The 12,771-nt window shown below is 46.3% G+C and overlaps 2 non-coding genes and 27 pseudogenes across 2 annotated transcripts; all 29 read left to right on the top strand.

Moving 5' to 3' along the window:
- The first annotated feature begins 175 nt into the window (after positions 1-175).
- On the top strand, positions 176-294 carry LOC140296142 (5S ribosomal RNA; annotated as a pseudogene).
- Positions 295-563: 269 nt separating this feature from the next.
- LOC140289104 (5S ribosomal RNA) lies at positions 564-682 on the top strand (annotated as a pseudogene).
- Positions 683-951: 269 nt separating this feature from the next.
- Positions 952-1,070, top strand: LOC140278761 (5S ribosomal RNA; annotated as a pseudogene).
- Positions 1,071-1,339: 269 nt separating this feature from the next.
- On the top strand, positions 1,340-1,458 carry LOC140300472 (5S ribosomal RNA; annotated as a pseudogene).
- Positions 1,459-1,727: 269 nt separating this feature from the next.
- LOC140290962 (5S ribosomal RNA) lies at positions 1,728-1,846 on the top strand (annotated as a pseudogene).
- A 269-nt stretch (positions 1,847-2,115) lies between these two features.
- On the top strand, positions 2,116-2,234 carry LOC140288521 (5S ribosomal RNA; annotated as a pseudogene).
- A 269-nt stretch (positions 2,235-2,503) lies between these two features.
- LOC140272072 (5S ribosomal RNA) lies at positions 2,504-2,622 on the top strand (annotated as a pseudogene).
- Positions 2,623-2,891: 269 nt separating this feature from the next.
- LOC140313190 (5S ribosomal RNA) lies at positions 2,892-3,010 on the top strand (annotated as a pseudogene).
- Positions 3,011-3,282: 272 nt separating this feature from the next.
- On the top strand, positions 3,283-3,401 carry LOC140272385 (5S ribosomal RNA; annotated as a pseudogene).
- A 657-nt stretch (positions 3,402-4,058) lies between these two features.
- Positions 4,059-4,177, top strand: LOC140282490 (5S ribosomal RNA; annotated as a pseudogene).
- A 269-nt stretch (positions 4,178-4,446) lies between these two features.
- LOC140272068 (5S ribosomal RNA) lies at positions 4,447-4,565 on the top strand (annotated as a pseudogene).
- A 524-nt stretch (positions 4,566-5,089) lies between these two features.
- Positions 5,090-5,208, top strand: LOC140303467 (5S ribosomal RNA; annotated as a pseudogene).
- A 272-nt stretch (positions 5,209-5,480) lies between these two features.
- Positions 5,481-5,599, top strand: LOC140272380 (5S ribosomal RNA; annotated as a pseudogene).
- Positions 5,600-6,256: 657 nt separating this feature from the next.
- Positions 6,257-6,375, top strand: LOC140307534 (5S ribosomal RNA; annotated as a pseudogene).
- Positions 6,376-6,644: 269 nt separating this feature from the next.
- On the top strand, positions 6,645-6,763 carry LOC140272061 (5S ribosomal RNA; annotated as a pseudogene).
- A 269-nt stretch (positions 6,764-7,032) lies between these two features.
- Positions 7,033-7,151, top strand: LOC140311199 (5S ribosomal RNA; annotated as a pseudogene).
- A 269-nt stretch (positions 7,152-7,420) lies between these two features.
- LOC140273782 (5S ribosomal RNA) lies at positions 7,421-7,539 on the top strand (annotated as a pseudogene).
- A 269-nt stretch (positions 7,540-7,808) lies between these two features.
- On the top strand, positions 7,809-7,927 carry LOC140309700 (5S ribosomal RNA; annotated as a pseudogene).
- Positions 7,928-8,199: 272 nt separating this feature from the next.
- On the top strand, positions 8,200-8,318 carry LOC140297598 (5S ribosomal RNA). The gene has a single exon (XR_011913319.1). It is a non-coding gene; the product is annotated as a 5S ribosomal RNA (ribosomal RNA).
- Positions 8,319-8,587: 269 nt separating this feature from the next.
- On the top strand, positions 8,588-8,706 carry LOC140288367 (5S ribosomal RNA; annotated as a pseudogene).
- Positions 8,707-8,975: 269 nt separating this feature from the next.
- LOC140304755 (5S ribosomal RNA) lies at positions 8,976-9,094 on the top strand (annotated as a pseudogene).
- Positions 9,095-9,363: 269 nt separating this feature from the next.
- On the top strand, positions 9,364-9,482 carry LOC140303461 (5S ribosomal RNA; annotated as a pseudogene).
- A 272-nt stretch (positions 9,483-9,754) lies between these two features.
- LOC140272374 (5S ribosomal RNA) lies at positions 9,755-9,873 on the top strand (annotated as a pseudogene).
- Positions 9,874-10,530: 657 nt separating this feature from the next.
- Positions 10,531-10,649, top strand: LOC140272056 (5S ribosomal RNA; annotated as a pseudogene).
- A 269-nt stretch (positions 10,650-10,918) lies between these two features.
- Positions 10,919-11,037, top strand: LOC140311188 (5S ribosomal RNA; annotated as a pseudogene).
- Positions 11,038-11,306: 269 nt separating this feature from the next.
- On the top strand, positions 11,307-11,425 carry LOC140273774 (5S ribosomal RNA; annotated as a pseudogene).
- A 269-nt stretch (positions 11,426-11,694) lies between these two features.
- On the top strand, positions 11,695-11,813 carry LOC140309698 (5S ribosomal RNA; annotated as a pseudogene).
- Positions 11,814-12,085: 272 nt separating this feature from the next.
- LOC140297597 (5S ribosomal RNA) lies at positions 12,086-12,204 on the top strand. The gene has a single exon (XR_011913318.1). It is a non-coding gene; the product is annotated as a 5S ribosomal RNA (ribosomal RNA).
- A 269-nt stretch (positions 12,205-12,473) lies between these two features.
- On the top strand, positions 12,474-12,592 carry LOC140288366 (5S ribosomal RNA; annotated as a pseudogene).
- The last annotated feature ends 179 nt before the right edge of the window (positions 12,593-12,771 follow it).

Raw genomic sequence — 12,771 nt, 5'->3', positions numbered from 1 at the left:
TTTGTTGGCAGACACGAAGTGATCTGAGAGTCTCAGTTTCAGCTGAAGAGAATAATCACATCAGGGAAGAAGATGTGCCCACTACAAGTCAGCCTTTCTCTGCAATTATCTGGTTACATAGAAGAAGTGTATGATTCCAGTACCTATATAATGCACATTTGTCACAGCTATTGTTGCTTACGGCCGCACCACCCTGAATATGCCTGACCTCGTCTGATCTTGGAAGAAAAGCAGGGTTGGGCCTGGTTAGAACTTGGATGGGAGACCACTTCGGAATACCAGGTAATGTAAGCTTCTTCTCTTCTCTCTACCACCTGCATGTCTTTTGTTGCAACGTCTGATCACCCTGTGACACATGAGGAAGTTGGTCATCTTCAGCTTCTGCTGCTTTGTTGGCAGACACGAAGTGATCTGAGAGTCTCAGTTTCAGCTGAAGAGAATGATCACATCAGAGAAGATGATATGCCCGCTACACATCAGCCTTTCTCGGCAATTATCTGGTTGCATAGAGGAACCGTATGATTCCAGTACCTATATAATGCACATTTGTCAGAGACATTGTTGCTTACGGCCACACCACCCTGAACATGCCCGACCTCGTATGATCTCGGAAGCCAAGCAGGGTTGAGCCTGCTTAGTGCTTGGATGGGAGACTGCTTGGGAATACCAGGTGCTGTAAGCTTCTTCTCTTCTCTCTACCACCTGCATGTCTTTTGTTGCAACGTCTGATCACCCTGTGACACATGAGGAAGTTGGTCATCTTCAGCTGCTGCTGCTTTGTTGGCAGACACAAAGTGATCTGAGAGTCTCAGTTTCAGCTACAGAGAATAATCACGTCAGGGAAGAAGATGTGCCCACTACAAGTCAGCCTTTCTCTGCAATTATCTGGTTACATAGAAGAAGTGTATGATTCCAGTACCTATATAATGCACATTTGTCACAGCTATTGTTGCTTACGGCCGCACCACCCTGAATATGCCTGACCTCGTCTGATCTTGGAAGAAAAGCAGGGTTGGGCCTGGTTAGTACTTGGATGGTGGACTATCTGGGAATACCAGGTGCTGTAAGCTGATTCTCTTCTCTCTACCACCTGCATGTCTTTTGTTGCAACGTCTGATCACCTTGTGACACATGAGGAAGTTGGTCATCTTCAGCTGCTGCTGCTTTGTTGGCAGACACAAAGTGATCTGAGAGTCTCAGTTTCAGCTGCAGAGAATAATCACGTCAGGGAAGAAGATGTGCCCACTACACATCAGCCTTTCTCGGAAATGATCTGGTTGCATAGAGGAACCGTATGATTCCAGTACCTATATAATGCACATTTGTCAGAGACATTGTTGCTTACGGCCACACCACCCTGAACATACCCGACCTCGTCTGATCTCGGAAGCCAAGGAGGGTTGGGCGTGGTTAGTACTTGGATGGAAGACCTCTTGGGAATACCAGGTGCTGTAAGCTTTTTCTTTTCTCTCGACCACCTGCATGTCTTTTGTTGCAACGTCTGATCACCCTGTGACACATGAGGAAGGTGGTCATCTTCAGCTGCTGCTGCTTTGTTGGCAGACACGAAGTGATCTGAGAGTCTCAGTTTCAGCTGCAGAGAATGATCACATGAGGGAAGAAGATGAACCCACTACAAGTCAGCCTTTCTCGGCAATTATCTGGTTACATAGAGGAACCGTATGATTCCAGTACCTATATAATGCACATTTGTCACAGACATTGTTGCTTACGGCCACACCACCCTGAACATGCCCGACCTCGTCTGATCTCGGTAGCCAAGGAGGGTTGGGCCTGGTTAGTACTTAAATCGGAGACCGCTTGGGAATACCAGGAGCTGTAAGCTTTTTGTCTTCTCTCGACCACCTGCATGTCTTTTGTTGCAACGTCTGATCACCCTGTGACACGTGAGGAAGTTGGTCATCTTCAGCTGCTGCTGCTTTGTTGGCAGACACGAAGTGATCTGAGAGTCTCAGTTTCAGCTGCAGAGAATGATCACATCAGGGAAGAAGATGTGCCCATAACAAGTCAGCCTTTCTCTGCAATTATCTGGTTACATAGAGGAATTGTATGATTCCAGTACCTATATAATGCACATTTGTCACAGAAATTGTTCCTTACGGCCACACCACCCTGAATAAGCCCGACCTCGTCTGATCTCGGAAGCCAAGGAGGGTTGGGCCTGGTTAGTACTTTAATGGGAGACTGCTTGGGAATACCAGGTGCTGTAAGCGTTTTCTCTTCTCTCTACAACCTGCATGTCTTTTCTTGCAACGTCTGATCACCCTGTGACACATGAGGAAGTTGGCCATCTTCAGCTGCTGCTGCTTTGTTGGAAGACACGAAGTGATCTGAGAGTCTCATTTTCAGCTGGAGAGAATAATCACGTCAGGGAAGAAGATGTGTCCACTATTTATCAGCCTTTCTCTGCAATTATCTGGTTATATAGAGGAAACGTATGATTCCAGTAGCTATACAATTTACATTTGTCAGAGACATTGTTGCTTACGGCCACACCACCCTGAATATGCCCGACCTCGTCTGATCTCGAAAGCCAAGCAGGGTTGTGCCTGGTTAGTACTTGGATGGGAGACCGCTTGGGATTATCAGGTGCTGTAAGCTTTTTCTCTTCTCTCAACCACCTGCATGTCTTTTGTTGCAACGTTTGATCACCCTGTGACACATGAGGAAGTTGGTCATCTTCATTTTCTGCTGCTTTGTTGGCAGACACGAAGTGATCTTAAAGTCTCAGTTTCAGTTGCAGAGAATGATCACATCAGAGAAGATGATTTACCCGCTACACATCAGCCTTTCTCGGCAATTATCTGGTTGCATAGAGGAACCGTATGATTCCAGTACCTATATAATGCACATTTGTCAGAGACATTGCTGCTTACGGCGACACCACCCGGAACGTGCCTGACCTCGTCTGATCTTGGAAGCCAAGCAGGGTTGGGCCTGGTTAGTACTTGCATGGGAGACCACTTGGGAATACCAGGTGCTGTAAGCTTCTTTTCTACTCTCTACCACCTTCATGTCTTTTGTGGCAACGTCTGATCCTCCTGTGACACATGAGGAAGTTGGTCATCTTCAGCTGCTGCTGCGTCTTTGTTGGCAGACACGAAGTGATCTGAGAGTGTCAATTTCAGCTGCAGAGAATAATCACATCAGGGAAGAAGATGTGCCCACTACAAGTCAGCCTTTCTCGGCAATTATCTGGTTACATAGAGGAAGTGTATGATTCCAGTACCTATATAATGCACATTTGTCACAGATATTGTTGCTTACGGCCACACCACCCTGAATAAGCCCGACCTTGTCTGATCTTGGAAGTCAAGCAGGTTTGGGCCTGGTTAGTACTTGGATGGGAGACTGCTTGGGAATACCAGGTGCTGTAAGCTTTTTCTCTTCTCTCTACCACCTGCATGTCTTTTGTTGCAACGTCTGATCACCCTGTGACACATGAGGAAGTTGGTCATCTTCAGCTGCTGCTGCTTTGTTGGCAGACACAAAGTGATCCGAGAGTCTCATTTTCAGCTGGAGAGAATTATCACGTCAGGGAAGAAGATGTGCCCACTACATATCAGCCTTTCTCGGCAATTATCTGGTTACATAGAGGAAGTGTATGATTCCATTGCCTATATAATGCACATTTGTCACAGAGATTGTTACTTACGGACAAACCACCCTGAATATGTCTGACCTTGTCTGATCTCGGAAGCCAAGGAGGGCTGGTTCTGGTTAGTACTTTGATGGGACACCGCTTGGGAATACCAGGTGCTGTAAGCTTTTTCTCTTCTCTCTACCACCTACATGTCTTTTGTTGCAATGTCTGATCGCCCTGTGACACATGAGGAAGTTGGTCATCTTCAGCTGCTGCTGCTTTGTTAGCAGACACGAAGTGATCTGAGAGTCTCAGTTTCAGCTGCAGAGAATAATCACATCAAGGAAGAAGATGTGCCCACAACAAGTTAGCCTTTCTCTGCAATTATCTGGTTACATAGAGGAACTGTATTATTCCAGTACCTATATAATGCACATTTTTCACAGACATTGTTACTTACGGCCACACCACCCTGAATATGCCCGACCTTGACTGATCTCGGAACCCAAGCAGGGTTGGGCCTGGTTAGTACTTGAATGGGAGACCCCTTGGGAATGCCAGGTGCTGTAAGCTTTTTCTCTTCTCTCTACCACCTGCATGTATTTTGTTGCAAGGTCTGATCGCCCTGTGACACATGAGGAAGTTGGTCATCTTCAGCTGCTGCTGCTTTGTTGGCAGACACGAAGTGATCTGAGAGTCTCATTTTCAGCTGGAGAGAATAATCACGTCAGGGAAGAAGATGTGTCCACTATTTATCAGCCTTTCTCTGCAATTATCTGGTTATATAGAGGAAACGTATGATTCCAGTACCTATACAATTTACATTTGTCAGAGACATTGTTGCTTACGGCCACACCACCCTGAATATGCCCGACCTCGTCTGATCTCGAAAGCCAAGCAGGGTTGTGCCTGGTTAGTACTTGGATGGGAGACCGCTTGGGATTATCAGGTGCTGTAAGCTTTTTCTCTTCTCTCAACCACCTGCATGTCTTTTGTTGCAACGTCTGATCACCCTGTGACACATGAGGAAGTTGGTCATCTTCATTTTCTGCTGCTTTGTTGGCAGAGACGAAGTGATCTTAAAGTCTCATTTTCAGCTGGAGAAAATTATCACGTCAGGGAACAAGATGTGCCCACTACATATCAGCCTTTCTTGGCAATTATATGGTTGCATAGAGGATGGAAGACCTCTTGGGAATACGAGGTGCTGTAAGCTTTTTCTCTTCTCTCTACCACCTTCATGTCTTTTGTTGCAACGTCTGATCACCCTGTGACACATGAGGAAGTTGGTCATCTTCAGCTGCTGCTGCTTTGTTGGCAGACATGAAGTGATCTGAGAGTCTCAGTTTCAGTTGCAGAGAATGATCACATCAGAGAAGATGATTTACCCGCTACACATCATCCTTTCTCGGCAATTATCTGGTTGCATAGAGGAACCGTATGATTCCAGTACCTATATAATGCACATTTGTCAGAGACATTGCTGCTTACGGCCACACCACCCGGAACATGCCTGACCTCGTCTGATCTTGGAAGCCAAGCAGGGTTGGGCCTGGTTAGTACTTGCATGGGAGACCACTTGGGAATACCAGGTGCTGTAAGCTTCTTCTCTACTCTCTACCACCTTCATGTCTTTTGTGGCAACGTCTGATCCTCCTGTGACACATGAGGAAGTTGGTCATCTTCAGCTGCTGCTGCGTCTTTGTTGGCAGACACGAAGTGATCTGAGAGTGTCAATTTCAGCTGCAGAGAATAATCACATCAGGGAAGAAGATGTGCCCACTACAAGTCAGCCTTTCTCGGCAATTATCTGGTTACATAGAGGAAGTGTATGATTCCAGTACCTATATAATGCACATTTGTCACAGATATTGTTGCTTACGGCCACACCACCCTGAATAAGCCCGACCTTGTCTGATCTTGGAAGTCAAGCAGGTTTGGGCCTGGTTAGTACTTGGATGGGAGACTGCTTGGGAATACCAGGTGCTGTAAGCTTTTTCTCTTCTCTCTACCACCTGCATGTCTTTTGTTGCAACGTCTGATCACCCTGTGACACATGAGGAAGTTGGTCATCTTCAGCTGCTGCTGCTTTGTTGGCAGACACAAAGTGATCTGAGAGTCTCATTTTCAGCTGGAGAGAATTATCACGTCAGGGAAGAAGATGTGCCCACTACATATCAGCCTTTCTCGGCAATTATCTGGTTACATAGAGGAAGTGTATGATTCCATTGCCTATATAATGCACATTTGTCACAGAGATGGTTACTTACGGACAAACCACCCTGAATATGTCTGACCTTGTCTGATCTCGGAAGCCAAGGAGGGCTGGTTCTGGTTAGTACTTTGATGGGACACCGTTTGGGAATACCAGGTGCTGTAAGCTTTTTCTCTTCTCTCTACCACCTACATGTCTTTTGTTGCAATGTCTGATCGCCCTGTGACACATGAGGAAGTTGGTCATCTTCAGCTGCTGCTGCTTTGTTAGCAGACACGAAGTGATCTGAGAGTCTCAGTTTCAGCTGCAGAGAATAATCACATCAAGGAAGAAGATGTGCCCACAACAAGTTAGCCTTTCTCTGCAATTATCTGGTTACATAGAGGAACTGTATTATTCCAGTACCTATATAATGCACATTTTTCACAGACATTGTTACTTACGGCCACACCACCCTGAATATGCCCGACCTCGACTGATCTCGGAACCCAAGCAGGGTTGGGCCTGGTTAGTACTTGAATGGGAGACCCCTTGGGAATGCCAGGTGCTGTAAGCTTTTTCTCTTCTCTCTACCACCTGCATGTATTTTGTTGCAAGGTCTGATCGCCCTGTGACACATGAGGAAGTTGGTCATCTTCAGCTGCTGCTGCTTTGTTGGCAGACACGAAGTGATCTGAGAGTCTCATTTTCAGCTGGAGAGAATAATCACGTCAGGGAAGAAGATGTGTCCACTATTTATCAGCCTTTCTCTGCAATTATCTGGTTATATAGAGGAAACGTATGATTCCAGTACCTATACAATTTACATTTGTCAGAGACATTGTTGCTTACGGCCACACCACCCTGAATATGCCCGACCTCGTCTGATCTCGAAAGCCAAGCAGGGTTGTGCCTGGTTAGTACTTGGATGGGAGACCGCTTGGGATTATCAGGTGCTGTAAGCTTTTTCTCTTCTCTCAACCACCTGCATGTCTTTTGTTGCAACGTCTGATCACCCTGTGACACATGAGGAAGTTGGTCATCTTCATTTTCTGCTGCTTTGTTGGCAGACACGAAGTGATCTTAAAGTCTCAGTTTCAGCTGGAGAAAATTATCACGTCAGGGAACAAGATGTGCCCACTACATATCAGCCTTTCTTGGCAATTATATGGTTGCATAGAGGAACCGTATGATTCCAGTACCTATATAATGCACATTTGTCACAAACATTGTTACTTACGGCCACACCACCCGGAATATGCCCAACCTCGTCTGATCTTGGAAGCCAAGCAGGGTTGGGCCTGGTTAGTACTTGGATGGGAGACCGCTTGGGAATACGAGGTGCTGTAAGCTTTTTCTCTTCTCTCAACCACCTGCATGTCTTTTGTTGCAACGTCTGATCACCCTGTGACACATGAGGAAGTTGGTCATCTTCAGCTGCTGCTGCTTTGTTGGCAGACACGAAGTGATCTTAGAGTCTCATTTTCAGCTGGAGAAAATTATCACGTCAGGGAACAAGATGTGCCCACTATATATCAGCCTTTTTCGGCAATTATCTTGTTACATAGAGGAACCATATGATTTCATTGCCTATATAATGCACATTTGTCACAGAGATTGTTGCTTACGGCCAAACCACCCTGAATATGTCTGACCTCGTTTGATCTCAGAAGCCAAGGAGGGTTGGGCCTGGTTAGTACTTTGATGAGAGACCGCTTGGGAATACCAGGTGCTGTAAGCTTTTTCTCTTCTCTCTACCACCTGCATGTCTTTTGTTGCAACGTCTGATCGCCCTGTGACACATGAGGAAGTTGGTCATCTTCAGCTGCTGCTGCTTTGTTGGCAGACATGAAGTGATCTGAGAGTCTCAGTTTCAGTTGCAGAGAATGATCACATCAGAGAAGATGATTTACCCGCTACACATCAGCTTTTCTCGGCAATTATCTGGTTGCATAGAGGAACCGTATGATTCCAGTACCTATATAATGCACATTTGTCAGAGACATTGCTGCTTACGGCCACACCACCCGGAACATGCCTGACCTCGTCTGATCTCGGAAGCCAAGCAGGGTTGGGCCTGGTTAGTACTTGGATGGGAGACCACTTAGGGATACCAGGTGCTGTAAGCTTCTTCTCTACTCTCTACCACCTTCATGTCTTTTGTGGCAACGTCTGATCCTCCTGTGACACATGAGGAAGTTGGTCATCTTCAGCTGCTGCTGCTTCTTTGTTGGCAGACACGAAGTGATCTGAGAGTCTCAATTTCAGCTGCAGAGAATAATCACATCAGGGAAGAAGATGTGCCCACTACAAGTCAGCCTTTCTCGGCAATTATCTGGTTACATAGAGGAACCGTATGATTCCAGTACCTATATAATGCACATTTGTCAGAGACATTGCTGCTTACGGCCACACCACCCGGAACATGCCTGACCTCGTCTGATCTCGGAAGCCAAGCAGGGTTGGGCCTGGTTAGTACTTGGATGGGAGACCACTTGGGAATACCAGGTGCTGTAAGCTTCTTCTCTACTCTCTACCACCTTCATGTCTTTTGTTGCAACGTCTGATCGCCCTGTGACACATGAGGAAGTTGGTCATCTTCATTTTCTGCTGCTTTGTTAGCAGACACGAAGTGATCTGAGAGTCTCAATTTCAGCTGCAGAGAATAATCACATCAGGGAAGAAGATGTGCCCACTACAAGTTAGCCTTTCTCGGCAATTATCTGGTTACATAGAGGAACTGTATTATTCCAGTACCTATATAATGCACATTTGTCACAGACATTGTTGCTTACGGCCACACCACCCTGAACATGCCCGAGCTCGTCTGATCTTGGAAGCCAAGCAGGGTTGGGCCTTGTTAGTACTTGAATGGGAGACAGCTTGGGAATACCAGGTGCTGTAAGCTTTTTCTCTTCTCTCAACCACCTGCATGTCTTTTGTTGCAACGTCTGACCACCCTGTGACACATGAGGAAGTTGGTCATCTTCAGCTGCTGCTGCTTTGTTGGCAGACACGAAGTGATCTGAGAGTCTCATTTTCAGCTGGAGAGAATAATCACGTCAGGGAAGAAGATGTGCCCACTATTTATCAGCCTTTCTCGGCAATTATCTGGTTATATAGAGGAAACGTATGATTCCAGTACCTATACAATTTACATTTGTCACAGACATTGTTGCTTACGGCCACACCACCCTGAATATGCCCGACCTCGTCTGATCTCGGAAGCCAAGCAGGGTTGTGCCTGGTTAGTACTTGGATGGGAGACCGCTTGGGATTATCAGGTGCTGTAAGCTTTTTCTCTTCTCTCAACCACCTGCATGTCTTTTGTTGCAACGTCTGATCACCCTGTGACACATGAGGAAGTTGGTCATCTTCAGCTGCTGCTGCTTTGTTAGCAGACACGAAGTGATCTGAGAGTCTCAGTTTCAGTTGCAGAGAATGATCACATCAGAGAAGATGATTTACCCGCTACACATCAGCCTTTCTCGACAATTATCTGGTTGCATAGAGGAACCGTATGATTCCAGTACCTATATAATGCACATTTGTCAGAGACATTGCTGCTTACGGCCACACCACCCGGAACATGCCTGACCTCGTCTGATCTTGGAAGCCAAGCAGGGTTGGGCCTGGTTAGTACTTGCATGGGAGACCACTTGGGAATACCAGGTGCTGTAAGCTTCTTCTCTACTCTCTACCACCTTCATGTCTTTTGTGGCAACGTCTGATCCTCCTGTGACACATGAGGAAGTTGGTCATCTTCAGCTGCTGCTGCGTCTTTGTTGGCAGACACGAAGTGATCTGAGAGTGTCAATTTCAGCTGCAGAGAATAATCACATCAGGGAAGAAGATGTGCCCACTACAAGTCAGCCTTTCTCGGCAATTATCTGGTTACATAGAGGAAGTGTATGATTCCAGTACCTATATAATGCACATTTGTCACAGATATTGTTGCTTACGGCCACACCACCCTGAATAAGCCCGACCTTGTCTGATCTTGGAAGTCAAGCAGGTTTGGGCCTGGTTAGTACTTGGATGGGAGACTGCTTGGGAATACCAGGTGCTGTAAGCTTTTTCTCTTCTCTCTACCACCTGCATGTCTTTTGTTGCAACGTCTGATCACCCTGTGACACATGAGGAAGTTGGTCATCTTCAGCTGCTGCTGCTTTGTTGGCAGACACAAAGTGATCTGAGAGTCTCATTTTCAGCTGGAGAGAATTATCACGTCAGGGAAGAAGATGTGCCCACTACATATCAGCCTTTCTCGGCAATTATCTGGTTACATAGAGGAAGTGTATGATTCCATTGCCTATATAATGCACATTTGTCACAGAGATTGTTACTTACGGACAAACCACCCTGAATATGTCTGACCTTGTCTGATCTCGGAAGCCAAGGAGGGCTGGTTCTGGTTAGTACTTTGATGGGACACCGCTTGGGAATACCAGGTGCTGTAAGCTTTTTCTCTTCTCTCTACCACCTACATGTCTTTTGTTGCAATGTCTGATCGCCCTGTGACACATGAGGAAGTTGGTCATCTTCAGCTGCTGCTGCTTTGTTAGCAGACACGAAGTGATCTGAGAGTCTCAGTTTCAGCTGCAGAGAATAATCACGTCAGGGAAGAAGATGTGTCCACTATTTATCAGCCTTTCTCTGCAATTATCTGGTTATATAGAGGAAACGTATGATTCCAGTACCTATACAATTTACATTTGTCAGAGACATTGTTGCTTACGGCCACACCACCCTGAATATGCCCGACCTCGTCTGATCTCGAAAGCCAAGCAGGGTTGTGCCTGGTTAGTACTTGGATGGGAGACCGCTTGGGATTATCAGGTGCTGTAAGCTTTTTCTCTTCTCTCAACCACCTGCATGTCTTTTGTTGCAACGTCTGATCACCCTGTGACACATGAGGAAGTTGGTCATCTTCATTTTCTGCTGCTTTGTTGGCAGACACGAAGTGATCTTAAAGTCTCAGTTTCAGCTGGAGAAAATTATCACGTCAGGGAACAAGATGTGCCCACTACATATCAGCCTTTCTTGGCAATTATATGGTTGCATAGAGGAACCGTATGATTCCAGTACCTATATAATGCACATTTGTCACAAACATTGTTACTTACGGCCACACCACCCGGAATATGCCCAACCTCGTCTGATCTTGGAAGCCAAGCAGGGTTGGGCCTGGTTAGTACTTGGATGGGAGACCGCTTGGGAATACGAGGTGCTGTAAGCTTTTTCTCTTCTCTCAACCACCTGCATGTCTTTTGTTGCAACGTCTGATCACCCTGTGACACATGAGGAAGTTGGTCATCTTCAGCTGCTGCTGCTTTGTTGGCAGACACGAAGTGATCTTAGAGTCTCATTTTCAGCTGGAGAAAATTATCACGTCAGGGAACAAGATGTGCCCACTATATATCAGCCTTTTTCGGCAATTATCTTGTTACATAGAGGAACCATATGATTTCATTGCCTATATAATGCACATTTGTCACAGAGATTGTTGCTTACGGCCAAACCACCCTGAATATGTCTGACCTCGTTTGATCTCAGAAGCCAAGGAGGGTTGGGCCTGGTTAGTACTTTGATGAGAGACCGCTTGGGAATACCAGGTGCTGTAAGCTTTTTCTCTTCTCTCTACCACCTGCATGTCTTTTGTTGCAACGTCTGATCGCCCTGTGACACATGAGGAAGTTGGTCATCTTCAGCTGCTGCTGCTTTGTTGGCAGACATGAAGTGATCTGAGAGTCTCAGTTTCAGTTGCAGAGAATGATCACATCAGAGAAGATGATTTACCCGCTACACATCAGCTTTTCTCGGCAATTATCTGGTTGCATAGAGGAACCGTATGATTCCAGTACCTATATAATGCACATTTGTCAGAGACATTGCTGCTTACGGCCACACCACCCGGAACATGCCTGACCTCGTCTGATCTCGGAAGCCAAGCAGGGTTGGGCCTGGTTAGTACTTGGATGGGAGACCACTTAGGGATACCAGGTGCTGTAAGCTTCTTCTCTACTCTCTACCACCTTCATGTCTTTTGTGGCAACGTCTGATCCTCCTGTGACACATGAGGAAGTTGGTCATCTTCAGCTGCTGCTGCTTCTTTGTTGGCAGACACGAAGTGATCTGAGAGTCTCAATTTCAGCTGCAGAGAATAATCACATCAGGGAAGAAGATGTGCCCACTACAAGTCAGCCTTTCTCGGCAATTATCTGGTTACATAGAGGAACCGTATGATTCCAGTACCTATATAATGCACATTTGTCAGAGACATTGCTGCTTACGGCCACACCACCCGGAACATGCCTGACCTCGTCTGATCTCGGAAGCCAAGCAGGGTTGGGCCTGGTTAGTACTTGGATGGGAGACCACTTGGGAATACCAGGTGCTGTAAGCTTCTTCTCTACTCTCTACCACCTTCATGTCTTTTGTTGCAACGTCTGATCGCCCTGTGACACATGAGGAAGTTGGTCATCTTCATTTTCTGCTGCTTTGTTAGCAGACACGAAGTGATCTGAGAGTCTCAATTTCAGCTGCAGAGAATAATCACATCAGGGAAGAAGATGTGCCCACTACAAGTTAGCCTTTCTCGGCAATTATCTGGTTACATAGAGGAACTGTATTATTCCAGTACCTATATAATGCACATTTGTCACAGACATTGTTGCTTACGGCCACACCACCCTGAACATGCCCGAGCTCGTCTGATCTTGGAAGCCAAGCAGGGTTGGGCCTTGTTAGTACTTGAATGGGAGACAGCTTGGGAATACCAGGTGCTGTAAGCTTTTTCTCTTCTCTCAACCACCTGCATGTCTTTTGTTGCAACGTCTGACCACCCTGTGACACATGAGGAAGTTGGTCATCTTCAGCTGCTGCTGCTTTGTTGGCAGACACGAAGTGATCTGAGAGTCTCATTTTCAGCTGGAGAGAATAATCACGTCAGGGAAGAAGATGTGCCCACTAT

The sequence above is a fragment of the Leuresthes tenuis genome, unplaced genomic scaffold, assembly GCF_036924035.1.
Source record: "Leuresthes tenuis unplaced genomic scaffold, fLeuTen1.0.hap1 SCAF_1, whole genome shotgun sequence".
NCBI lineage: Eukaryota > Metazoa > Chordata > Actinopteri > Atheriniformes > Atherinopsidae > Leuresthes > Leuresthes tenuis.
Note: the sequence above shows the minus strand (reverse complement) of the source record. Positions and strands in the feature narration are given on the sequence as shown.